This window comes from Equus caballus, chromosome 3 (assembly GCF_041296265.1).
Source record: "Equus caballus isolate H_3958 breed thoroughbred chromosome 3, TB-T2T, whole genome shotgun sequence".
NCBI lineage: Eukaryota > Metazoa > Chordata > Mammalia > Perissodactyla > Equidae > Equus > Equus caballus.
In genome coordinates this window covers 58,118,889-58,132,559 of record NC_091686.1, presented here as the reverse complement: position 1 = coordinate 58,132,559, position 13,671 = coordinate 58,118,889, and the positions used below count along the sequence as shown (strand labels likewise).

The window sequence follows — 13,671 nt, the reverse complement described above, 5'->3', positions numbered from 1 at the left end:
TCCTTTGCCTTGCAGAAGATTTTTAGTCTGATGAAGTCGTATTTGTTTATTTTTTCTTTTGTTTCCCTTGCCTAAGTAGACATGGTATATTCAAAAAGACTCTTCTAAGACCAATGTCAAAGAGTGTACTACCTATATTTTCTTCTGGGATTTTTATGGTTTCGCATATTAACTTCAAGTCTTTAATCCATTTTGCGTTAATTTTTGTGTATGACGAAAGATAATGGTCTGCTTTCATTCTTTTGCCTGTGGCTGTCCAGTTTTCCCAACACCATTTATTGAAGAGACTTTCCTTTCTCCATTTTATGTTCTTAGCTCCTTTGTCAAAGGTTATCTGTCCATAGATGTGTGGTTTTGTTTCTGGGCTTTCAATTCTGTTCCATTGATCTGTGTGTCTGCTTTTGTACAAGTAAGTGCTGTTTTGATTACTTTAGCTTTGTAGTGTATTCTGAAGTCAGGGATTGTGATGCCTCCAGGTTTGTTCTTTTTTCTTAGGATTGCTTTAACTATTTGGGGTCTTTTGTTGCCCCATATGAAGTTTAGGATTCTTTGTTCTATTTCTGTGATGAATGTCAGTGAGATTCTGATTGGCATTGCATGGAATCTGTAGTTTGCTTTAGGTAATATGGACTTTTTTTTTTGAGGAAGATCAGCCCTGAGCTAACATCTGCTGCCAATCCTCCTCTTTTTGCTGAGGAAGACTGGCCCAGAGCTAACATCCATGCCCATCTTCCTCTACGTTATATGTGGGACACCTACCACAGCACGGCTTGCCAAGCAATGCCATGTCCACACCTGGGTGAACCCCGGGCTGCCGAAGCAGAACATGTTCACTTAACCACTGCGCCACCTGGACAGCCCCAATATGGACATTTTAACTATGTTTATTCTTCTAATCTGTTAGGATGAAATATCTTTCCATTTCTTTATGTCATCTTTGATGTCTTTCAAAGTGTCTTATAGTTTTCATTGTATAGGTCTTTCACCTCCTTGGTTAAATTTATTCTTAGATATTTTATTCTTTTCATTGCAATTGTAAGTGGGATTGTATTCTTGAATTCTCTTTCTCTTAGTTCATTATTAGAGTATAGAAATGCAACCAATTTTCGTAAGTTGATTTTCCCTGCAACTTCTCTGTAGTTGTTATTATTTCTAATAGTTTTCCCATGGATTCTTAAGGGTTTTCTATATATAAAATCACGTCATCTGCACACAGTGAGAATTTCACTTCTGCACTGCCAATTAGGATACCTTTAGTTCTTTTCCTTTCCTAATTGCTCTAGCCAGAACCTCTGGTATTATGTTGAATAGGAATGGCAAGAGTGGGCACACTTGTTGTGTTCCTGTTCTCAGAGGGATGGCTTTCAGTTTTTCCCCACTGAATATGATGTTGGCTGTGGGTTTGTCATACATAGCCTTTATTACGTTGAGGTATTTTCCTTCTATACTCATTTTATTGAGAGTCTTTGTCATAAACGGATGTTAGATCTCGTCTAATGCTTTCTCTGTATCTACTGAGAGGATCATGTGATTTTTATTCCTCATTTTGTTAATCTGGTGTATCACATTGATTGATTTGTGGATGTTGAACCATCCCTGTGTCCCTGGTATAAATCACTTGATCATGGTACATGATCCTTTTAATGCATTGCTGTGTTTGGTTTACCAGCATTTGGTTGAGGATTTTTGCATCTATGCTCATCAGTGATATTGGCCTGTAATTTTCCTTCTTTGTGTTGTCCTTGTCTGGCTTTGGGATGAGGGTGATGTTGGCCTCATAGAATGACTTAGGAAGGGGTCCATCTTCTTAAATTTTTTGGAAGAGTTTGAGAAATATAGGTTTTAAGTCTTCTTTGAATGGTAGGATTCTCCAGAGAAGCAATCTGGTCCTGGACCTTTACTTTTTGGGAGTTTTTTGATCACTGTTTTGATCACTTTACTTGTGATTGGTCTATTCAGATTCTCTATTTCTTGATTCAGTTTTGAGAGATTATATGAGTCTAAGAATTTATCCATTTCTTCTAGATTGTCCAATTTGTTGGCATATTGTCTTTCATAGTATTCTCTTAAAATCCTTGGTATTTTTGTGTATCCATTGTACTTTCTCCTCTTTCATTTCTAGTTTTATTTATTTGAGCCTTCTCTCTTTCTTTCTTAGTGAGTCTGGCTGAGGGTTTGTCAAATCTTTTTCTCTTGTCAAAGCACACTCTTAGTTTCATTGATTGTTTCTACTGTTTTTTTTTGGTTTCTATTTCATTTATTTCTGCTGTAATTTTTATTATTTTCCTCCTTCTTCTACTTTCAGCTCTATTTGTTCTTCTTTTTCTAATTCTCTTAGGTATAGGTTAAGATAACTTATTTGAGATTTTTCCTGTTTATTAAGGTGGGCCTGTATTGTAATAATTTACCTCTTAGGACCGCTTTTGCTGCATTCCATATGAGTGGCTATGGTGTATTTTCATTTTCATTTGTCTCCAGATATTTTTTGATTTTTCCTTTAATTTTTCAATGACCCGTTTGTTGTTCAATAGCATGGTGTTTAGTCTCCACCTATTTGTCACTTTCCCAGCTTTTTTCTTGTAGTTGGTTTCTAGGTTCATAGCATTATGTTGGAAAAGATGCATGATATGATTTCAATATTCTTAAATTTATTGAGACTTGCCTTGTTTCTCAACATATGATCTATCTTTAAGAATGGTCCGTGTGCACTTGAGAAGAATGTGTATTCTGCTGTTTTTGAATGGAGTGTTCTATCTATATCTGTTAATTCCATCTGTTCTAGTTTTTTGTTTAATTCCTCTATTTCCTTATTAACTTTCTGTCTGGATGATCTATCCACTGATGTAAGTGGGGCGTTGTGTTCCCCTACTATTATTGTATTGCTGTTAATGTCCCCTTTTAGGTGTGTTAATAGTTGCTTTATGTACTTTGGTGCTCCCATGTTAGATGCATATATAAGTGTTATGTCCTCTTGGTGGAGTGTCCCTTTTATCATTATATACCGCCTCTCTTTGTCTCTCATTGCCTATTTTATCTCAAAGTATACTTTGTCTGATATAAGTATGGCAACACCTGGTTTCTTTTGTTTGTCATTAGCTTGGAGTATCATCTTCCATCCCTTCACTCTGAGCCTGTGTTTGTCTTTAGAGCTGAGGTGTGTTTCCTGAAGGCAGCATATTGTTGGGTCTTGGTATTTAATCCATCCAGTCACTCTGTGTTCTGATGGGGAATTCTCTCCATTTACATTTAAAGCGATTATTGATATATGAGCACTTAATACTGCCATTGTATCTCTTGTTTTATAGTTATTCTCTATCTGTGTCTCTATTCTGTTATTTTGTTTATTGTTTATCATGAGGTTTGTATAAAAGATCTCATAGATGAGGTAGTCCATTTTATGATAGCCTCTTATTTCCTTAGTCTAAGTAGGTTCCATTGCTTTCCTCCTACATGTCTAAGTTATTGTTGTCACAACTTATTGCATTTTGTGTTGTGAATTTGTGATTAAAATGAAGTGATTATAGTTATTGTTGATGCTTTTCTTCCCTTTATCTTTAATGTCATAATTGTTTGCTAACCTGTTCGATAGAAAGCTGCAATTTTCTGATTTTGTCTGTCTATTTATCTCCTTGCTCAAGGCTTTGTAAACCCTTTCTCTCTTTTTTTTTTTTTCAGGTATGAAGTTCTTATCATTTCTTGTAGGGGCAGTCTTGTGGTGATAAACTCCCTCAGCTTTTGTTTATCTGGGAAAGTTTTATTTCTCCATCATATCTGAAGGATATTTTCATTGGATAGAGTATTCTTGGCTGAAAGCTTTTGTCTTTCAGAATTTTGAATATATCATTCCACTCTCTCCTAGCCTGTAAGGTTTCTGCTGAGAAATCTGCTGATCTGTAGATTATTTTCTTCTGCCTTGTTGCCCTTAATATTCTTTTTTTGTCATTGACATTTGCTGGTTTTACTACTATATGCTTTGGAGAAGGTCTTTTTACATTGTTGTAATTAGAAGTTCTATTAGCTTCATTTGCTTGTAATGCCACCTCTTTCCCCAGATTTGTGCAGTTTTCAGCTTTTATTTCTTTGAACAAGCTCTCTGCTCCTTTTGACTTTTCTTCTCCCTCTGGAATACCTTTAATCTTTGTGTTGCATTTCATAATTAGGTTGAGTATTTCTTGGATAATTTCTTCATTTCTTTTAAGTCTTAGCTCTGTTTCCTCCTCTATCTGAAGCATTTCTGTATTTCTGTCACCCAAATTGCTAATTCTGTCCTCCATAAAATCAACTTTGTTATTGAAAGACTCCAGATTTTCCTAAATCTCATTCATTGTATTTTTCATCTCCAATATTTCTCATTTTTCTTTATAGTTTCGATCTCTTTTGAGATGAATTCCCTCTGTTCATTAATTTTATTCCTGACTTCATTGAATTGTCTTTCTGAGTTTTCTTGTAATTCATTGAATTTTTATTGTGATAGGTCTTTTGAATTCTCTGTCATTTAGATTGCAAATTTCTGTGACTTCAGGATTGATTTCTGGGTTCTATTTATTTTCCTCCTGGTCTGGAGTTTTAATATACTTCTTCAGGCTATTTGATGGGGTGGATTTGTGCCATCGAATAGTGGTCGTATCTGGTCACAGATTCCACCTGCCACCACTGGGGGGAGGCAGGAGCTGTGTATTCTTAGTTCATTGCAATTCCTGGCAGCTGTGGCTGTCCTTTGGTAGCTGTGCTGGCAGGGTCTTTCTGTGTTTATCCAATGGCCACTGCTGCTTTTCACACATAGGTGTGCAGGTGCTCTGGTGGGGGACCCATGCTCTGGTCAACTGGCCAAACTGTTGCACCAGGTGGTGGAAGGGGTGCTTTCTTTTGTGTGCATGATCCCAGGGGTGCTCCCACTCTGCACTCGCTGTCTTCCCTCCTGGGCTGCTTTGCTTGGTGAGGACACCTGTGCAATTCCTTAGCCCCCTCAGTATGGAGCATTCCCACCAGCTTGGAGGCAACTCCAAGAGTGAAGGCATTCCTGGAGAGGACTGCCCCTTCCCCCCTCTCCTCTCAGAGCCACACATGGTCCTGTGCCCTAGATCACTACCATTTGGGGAGGGGGAGGAGATCTCCTTACCTCCTCCCACTGCCCCCTGGGGGGTCCAGCACCTCCACCTGCAGACGTATGGCTGCATGGATCTTTCAGACGTCTATTGTGTTGTGTTCATGTCCTCTGTTGGTTTATGAGTGTCCTTTTCATTATATCTTATGTAGGAGAGTCTAAGGGGAGAGCTCATCCTGCCATTATGCTGATGTCACTCTCTGTTCTTTCATTTTTTAGTGAGATTACATGTCTGTCCTTGATTAAGTGAGTTTTGCTAGAGAGCTGTGTTTGATTATTGGTAGGGAGGTCATTTGTTTTGTAATGTGGTAGAAGATTCTTGTAATTCTTTAAGATACTGATTTTAGCTAGTTTTTAGTAGTTTTCCTTTGTACCTTTCAGGAGTACAAGAAAAATAAAATGGAGTACTTAAAAATTCCTTCTACTTCCCAGTAATTACATTGCCAACCTGGGTTCACAATTTAAAGAAAGAATTGAAGACTAGAATAAGTCAAGGATCAGCTTGTTTTGTTTTCTTTACAATATGTAAAGTTTTTCCTAGTTTTACTCTAGGATTCTTTCACATAAAAAGCTAAATCTGGATAACATAACAGCAAATACAAGCATATAACAAAAAATTGTTTTTGAATCCTAGAAAGTAATCCAATTACTTTAATTAGAAGATGTATTTGAATTTTAAAAATTCAGAGCAATGAAATTATGAACTAGTGTTTCTAGATCTCATAACTGAGGCTATGCAACAAGATAGAATTCTGGATTATAAATTTAGAGATTATGCAGTCTGATTTAGAGATTATAAATTTCTAGTTGTGCTACAGAAAGATGGTGTGATCTTGTTATACTGCAATTGAGTCATTTATAAAATACAGATGACAATACCTACTGTGGCTGTAAAAATGAAAATAAATAGGACAGTCAATTCTTGATCATTAAGACATTACCGACTTTGGGGAATTTACCTGTTCTTTTATTTCATTTTCATTTAACCTACACTACCCATCTTTTGACCATTTTTCCATTTGTTCTTGATTATATCAGGGTGGTCATTAACAAAAAGAAATAGATCCTAAATCTTTTTTCTCTTCTTGTTTTTATCTGTTTTTGTGTAGGTTTTCAAAAAGCAGTGATTAAATTAAGATTTTCAGTTGTTGATTGAACAACAGTGTTGTTCAGTTTGTTGTTGATTGAAGCAACATTGTTGGGCTGCTACTTGGGGCTGTGCAAAGGGCAACGTGAGAGGGAATGGACCCAAGTTAGTTGAAGAACCCAGTTAGATGCTTCCTGCATCTTCTAGAGATGAAGACTTTTCTTGCTTTATTGGTTTGGAAATTTATGCATTCAATTTCTTTTATTTTAGTGATTATTTTTACATGTACATTTAACAAATTAAAAGGTGAGTCAAGAGCTTTACTCTTCTCCCAAACAAGGTAAGGATACTAACTGCTTTAACTCTGACCTTCCATCTTGCAACTTTGGTGCTATTGTTGACTATTTTAGTTGCACCCTATTTTCTGACCCCTATCATCAGTGATTATTATCACTATTTTAACAATTAATGTTTATTTAAGTTTCCAATATATTTAGCAATTTCTTTGTTCACTCTTGGTTCTGCATCCCAAGCCTTCCTTCTTGGTTCAGTTTTCTTATTTCTGGGCTATACATTTAGTAATCATTTCAGCAAAGTTCTGCAAGTGGTAAATATTTTAGACTTATTATGCAGGAAAATATTTTGGTTTCTCTTTTACCTGTGAATGATAGTTTAGCTGAATATAGTTAGCAGTTATTTTTCCTCAGCACTTTGAAATTGTCTTCTGGAAAGTAATATTACTTATGGTTTGTTGTCAATAAAGTTATTTCTTTGCAGATAATTTGTATTTTCTCTCAGATATTTCTAAGATGTTCTCTTTGTCTTTGATGCTCTACATTTCACTTGTACTCTTAGTACTCTTGGAGGTGCTCATTCTATAGCCCATGCCACTTAAATAGTCTTTCATATTTCTCATCTTTTTGTCCCTTTGGTTTGTATTCCATGTAAATTACTTTAAATCCATTCCAATTCACTATTTTTTCCAGCTATATATATAGTCAACTCTTCAACCTATTCATTGAATTATTTATTTCAATAACTCTAGTTTTCACTTCTAGCATGAAAATTTTTTTCAAATTTATTGTTTTTTCTGCCCTTTTGTTCTTATCTTTTATAGATTACTATATTCAGTTTTGGTGTGCACATTCCACATTGTTTTAGGTGACTCCTTCAAAGAGTTTAATTTTCTTTTTTTTTTTTTTTAAAGATTTTATTTTTTCCTTTTTCTCCCCAAAGGTCCCCGGTACATAGTTGTATATTCTTTGTTGTGGGTCCTTCTAGTTGTGGCATGTGGGACGCCGCCTCAGCGTGGTTTGATGAGCAGTGTCATGTCCGCACCCAGTATTCAAACCAACGAAACACTGGGCCGCCTGCAGCGGAGCGCGCGAACTTAACCGCTCGGCCACGGGGCCAGCCCCAAAGAGTTTTATTTTCTTTTGTGACTTGTCATCTTTTGAGCTAGCTTTCATGAGAAGCTGTTTTTCCTGGGAATAAAGAGTGTTCTGCACTATGGAAGTGTGCCTTGGTTGTTTCAATTATGCTCCTTTAGAGGCCCTAACTGCATTGCAGATAAATTCACCCTGATGTCTCACAGACACTTAATATTTAATTTCTCCAAAAAGACCTCATCATCTCCTCCACCCCAGACTTTCTTCTCATGTGTATTTTCTTTCTCAATGAAGAGTACTGTATTAGTTTGCTAGGGCTGCCCATAATAAAGCTGCACATATTGGGTGGATTCAGCAACAGAAATTAATTTTCTCACAATTCTGAAGGCTAGAAGTCCAAGATCAAGGTGTCAACAGGGTTGATTCTTCTGAGGCCTCTCTTATAAAGTATCCCAACTCTATGTTGCAGTTGCTTATTTACTTGCTGTATAACCTATAATGGCTCTATTTTGGAAACTCCATTAGAACATGGATTATTCGTATGCAGTTCACAGTTGTGTCAGTAGTGTCTAACCCATAGTAGGCTCCTAATAAATATTGATACTTGGTATACTCCATATCATTGTTATGAAATAGTAGACTAAATGATACCTTATTTTTCTGACCATCTTATTTAAAAGTCCAACCCTACTATCCTTCCTTGCTTTATTTTTATAGAAGTCTCCTTATCTGATTTTATAGCTACAGATAGATTGATTGATTATCTCTCTCTGAAAGTATAGAGCTTATACTCTAGACTAAGCGTAGATGAGAACTGAAGAGTCTACTTATGTTTTTACATGTTGTATGATCAAAGAAATTTTATACAAACTAATTTCTGGCTTCATACATTTCAAACCTTGGTACCTTCAAAATGACGTGTTCATATCACTATACTATTTCTGGGCCCACACCTTGTGTCATGATGCCAGGTGAGTTGGCAAAGAGTGATGGGAGCATTCCTAGAAGCCATCTATACACTGAGTAGCTAGCAATAACTCAACCATACATAGGCATGACTGAAGCACATATATATGTCCTACTACTTCTAAACAAAATCTGTCTTCAAATTTCTCCTTAACTTCATCTCCCAAAATGCCTGTGAACTCTCCAGTGCCACCTAATATTATGAGAAGTTAGAATGGAAAGAGACAGTGGCCTTAACTAATTGTAGTTAATTTTTAAAATTTTACTTGCAAGTTTTACAAAACATATAACCATGTGAACACATTGCTAGGGGTCCTGGAAGGGTCTGTGCAAATGAGGGTCCTTGAAGCTTAGCTTCATTCTTTTCAAGATAAATAAGCTACTGAAGGCAAAGCTGCCCTGGTTGAGGTGGGGATATGGGTGGGATTGTAGGCAGGAGACAGGCCTAGTGAAATCCACTAATTTCTCCCTTCCTATTCCTGGAAGACTCTGGGAAACCTCCAAGGTATCTCTGATCACAGATGAAAACAAATATCCTATTCCTTCCTACTTTTCAGTGTCCTTTCCTTGAATATATAGCTTAAGAACTAGAGTTGCAGTAGGGAACATTAATTTTTCAAATATGGAGAGGAAGCACAATTACTTTCAGTAGAAAAACTCTTTCATATTTTTAAGACTGGTCCTGTCATATATTATCAAAAGGAGAACTCAAATCTCTACTCCCGATCTGGTGGAAAACAGCCAGACTTTCAAGATCATATCAAAACAAAGCAGCAAAGACCCTCCTTTGAAAGGGAAATGATGAATCTGTGCAGAGAGCTGCTGTGAAGGCAGTGAGGGGTAGTGCAATCAGGCTGTGATTAGAGGTATATTACCTCTGTCTACTGAGCCATCAAGCCAGCAGGAGTGATAAGGTTGCACGATATAAATGCCTGCCCATATGAATACAATTTGGTAAGTAGTGCATGAAAGTTTCCAGCCATATCCAAGTAATATCATTCAAGAAGAGATCATTTCAAGACTCTGCATGCATGCTATAGGCCCCTTAACATGGAAACTGTTTTCAGATTCAGTGATGTTCAGCCTCCTGCTGCGACCTCGCAGGCACACAGAGAAAGGATTTGGAATGCAGCTATCATCCAAGGTTCTTTTGTAACCAAACTGTGGCAGGTGGTTTTGTAGCTTAATCCCTGAAAAGAGAATCTCTGCCTTTTTATTTTTAATGGAAACTGTAGTCAAATATTTAAGGTTGACAGAAATGAAGCACAAACATACGATTAGTTTATATAGTGTAGAAAAGTGAACTTAGTCCTTGGTGCCAGGATGGGGGAGCCAAAGAAGTATTTTCCAAGAACTGAGAAATTTAAATTGTCTTCTGAGAGCTAAGCTAATCAAGTCCAAATCTAATAGATGTGATTATAAGAGCAAATACGTGGCCAATGAGTAAGGGAACAACTAAAACACCAATAAAGGTGAACTGGACAGAGCCATTTATAGGAGAAAGGATGGGAATGAGATAGCACTGGGGAGAGGAAACCTCATCAGTGATTTCCTGCTCAGTATGGAGAACATGAGACAGTGATGAGCCTTGGATGCACTGAGGTAGGACACTCAGAAAAGCCAATGTTGACAGTGCCCATTTAAGCACTATCCAGTGGAGAGAATGGCTTGGCCAAGAAGATATGTGTCTCTCAAGATAAGCTCCATGAGAGCAGGAACTCTGCATTTCTTGTTTACTGGCACATAGTAGGCCCCTACTAAATACATGTTGAATGAATTTGTGAAGAAATAAGGGTGCCAAGTCTATCCTTTACTTGAGAGCTGTGTCTTATCAACTAACTTTCTTGTTCCACACCTGTGCTTGCAAAGCAAATTTATGATAACTTGTATTCCCATGTAGCTTGTTTATAGGGAAAAAGATTCTGATTTGTTCAAATTGTCATTCTAGTATCTGAGAGCTTAGTTAGTGTGGTCTGCTCCTGAGAACCTGATTATTCTCATTTGTGGTCACAAGTTCAGGTATCTCTCCTGCACAGTTTATGCCTGCAATGACTTTATCATGGAAAACTATCACCTTGGGAATGTTTTGTTGGTGGTTGTTGGTCTGAGGTGAAATTCCATTTCATTGGCACCTTCTTAGAATGCGCAAGATGTATCATTAATGTTAGGTTTTTGGAGACCTTTTATTGTTTTTAAAGATATGGGATTTAGGACTACAGGGAATATTTTCATTTTGTGTTCATTAGCGGTAAATCACTTCCTAAGTAGAATCAGTTATGTCATTGCCACAGGACCATGGGAGAGGTTGTTTGAGGCTGCTTTCTACAACATAGAAAGCTTAAGAATTTTAAAAGTTGTGGTAGATCCTATTTGTTATTCCTCTGCTTATTAAAAAAAAAAAAAAAGAAATCCTTCATCATTACTTTATGTTAAAGATGTGGTACAAATATCAAATCAGGACTAATAAGCAGGCTAGCAAAATGACCAAGGCAGGAAAGTGTCACTATTAGAAAGGAAACCACTGCTTCTGATCATGATTGTACCACCAGAGTGGAAAGATTATGTTACTGGTCTCACTAATCACATTCGCCAAAATGCTCACAACAGAATTTCTGTGGGCTGGTGGTGCTTGGAAAATTGGCATCAGTAGCAGAGAATATTAATGCCTCTTGCCTTATACAGGGTATTGTAATTAGAGAATATGCAAGGTGACACATTATCTTGGTGGACATCAAAGGTTATTATCGTATCATTGCTCAAGTGTAAAAACATTGTTAAGATTGCTGTCATGATTTTATTTTTTTCCCGTTGCAAGTTAACAACCTTTGGCTAAAGGACACTTCATTTCCTCCTGTTATAGAAATTCAGGCTCGAATATTTTTATCTGCAGTACATTTTGAAGGCCACTTTTCTAGTTCATATTCAGTTGATGTGTAGATATATAGTTTCTCATGCTGTAGCTTGTCGATGTGTTTATAAATTAATTTGAGCATCTCAACTATGTTTGAATTCATTCATATAATTCAGAACAAAGATACTTAGTAATTTAGACTGAAGAAAGTAAATATAGTTGAACTCTGGGATAGGTAAAGAACCTCTGAATCAAAAAAATGACATGAGTAGTATAGCCATTTAATAAACATTTATTCATGAGTTTAGCATGGCTCACCTACTTCTAACTCAGAATAATAAATGCAATGATGTTTTTTAGTTATTATTTTTATCAGTTAATTTTATTTTTAAAATAAGATATGTTTACTTTCATTGAAATGCACATTATAATTCATAAATTTGACAAATGTATCCTCCTTTGCAAGCACACTTTTATCAAGATATAGAACATTTAAGGTTTGTTCCATTGTGAATAAAACTGCTGAGAACAATTGTATATAAATCTTTTTGTGTACATATGTTTTTATTCTATTGGTAAATACTTAACAATGGAATTACTGAGTCATAGGGTGGGAAGATGTTTAACTTTCCAAGAAATTGATAAACAGTTTTCCAACATTATTGCCCATTTTATATTTCCACCAGCAATGTATAAGTGTTCCGGGGGCACCACATCAGGGTCAGCATTTGGCACTGTAAGTCTTTGTTTTTTTCCTCATTCTAGTGGGTGTGTGATGATGTCTCATTGTGCTTTTACTTCGCATTTCCTTGATAACTAATCCTCTTGAACATACTCTCATGTGCCTATTGTCTATTAATATAACTTCTGTTGTGAAGTGTCTGTACAAATATTTTGCCCATCTTTATTTAGGAAAAATGGAAGTTTATCACTGAAGTTTTCTATCACTTCACAGGAAGAGGTATAAGGTCATCATAAGTTTAAAATTAGTATTGTAGTCTCTAAAACAACTAATTGAATAACAAAGAAGTAAAGCTAAAAAACCAAGGGAGGAAATAAAGTGGGATAATAAACTATACTTTCTTAGTACAAAAGACAGGAAAAGAAACAAAGAACAGATGGAACAAATGGAAAAGGCATAGCAAGATAATGGACTTAAGCCCAACCATATCAATCACTTGCGTCGTTAATTATTTATTTTGTCCTATTTTCTCTTTCTGAAAGTAAAATTACATGTATATTAATCTTCTTGATATGTTTCCACAGATCACTGAGTCTATGTGTAATGTTTTAAATCTTTTTTTCTTGGTTTTCTGATTCCTCCCTCTTCTGTGTGTCCTCCAGATTATCAGCTGTGCTCAAAACACCTCACGAGCCCTTCTCGGCCAAGCCTTACGTTCTCCCCTGCTTGTGCACAGCTTAAAATACAGCTAAAGGCTCAGGATGACTACGCCCGTGCCTACATCTCCTTTTCTGGGCTGCAACATAATCTTAAGTGATTTCTTTTTAATCTCTTTTTAAATATTTTGAGGATAAGCAAGAGATAGAAGAAGGAGTATCAGAAGAATTTCGCATAGATAGAGAGAAACAAAGGAGTCACAAAATGATTAGGATTGCAGTGGAAAACAACAATTTTAACCCAGTGTTTGTGGTTTGTTTTAATTTTTTGTTATTCAGCCTCAATTCTTACAGAAGTGGAATTTACTGATACTGAGTACTGAAATTCAGGAGCATGTGCTGGTACAGCAATATGGTTGTTAAAACGTTGAGCACTTCCATATAGGATAGTATATAGCTGCTGCCTTCAAGCCCCATGCTGCCCCAGCCACCCCAGCCCCTCAGCCCAGAACTATCTATCCCTACCTATAATTCATCAATTTAAGAGTTAAGATCTGGCTTAACAGTGGACTACGGGGACCTATTCCTCGCTACATTTGGTGTGTTATGCCATACTGTCAGTGGTTGAATATTTCTAAGAGCATTGTTACTTAAGTTGGTTGTGATTAAGTTTCTCCAAATTCGGAAAAGGATGTTAAGCTTTCAGCTGATTGGAAAAACACAATAGCTGCAGTCCAGGTCTTTGTCAGAGCGTATTATCTTGATTTTACTGCCATGGAATACTTTTTGGAAGTTGAGACTAGCCATCTTCTTAGCCTCAGGATTAAATGAGTGATATACAATCCCCCATTAAACATCCCTGAATTAAGCCAGATTGTCAGAGATGTGTATTTTAGAGTGAATTGTTTTATCCTCCTCTTGAATTGCTTTTACTAAA

General features: G+C 36.5%; 1 protein-coding gene across 3 annotated transcripts in view; it reads left to right on the top strand.

Moving 5' to 3' along the window:
* ARHGAP24 (Rho GTPase activating protein 24) overlaps nucleotides 1-13,671 on the top strand; it is a 719,869-nt gene that overhangs the window by 31,040 nt on the left and 675,158 nt on the right. The window contains exon 2 of one of the 3 annotated variants that reach the window (XM_070263500.1): nucleotides 12,083-12,132. The exons of the other annotated variants lie outside the window; for them this stretch is intronic. The gene's annotated coding sequence lies outside the window, so the exon portion shown is untranslated. The remainder of the gene's footprint in view (nucleotides 1-12,082; nucleotides 12,133-13,671) is intronic. 3 annotated transcript variants of the gene reach the window in all.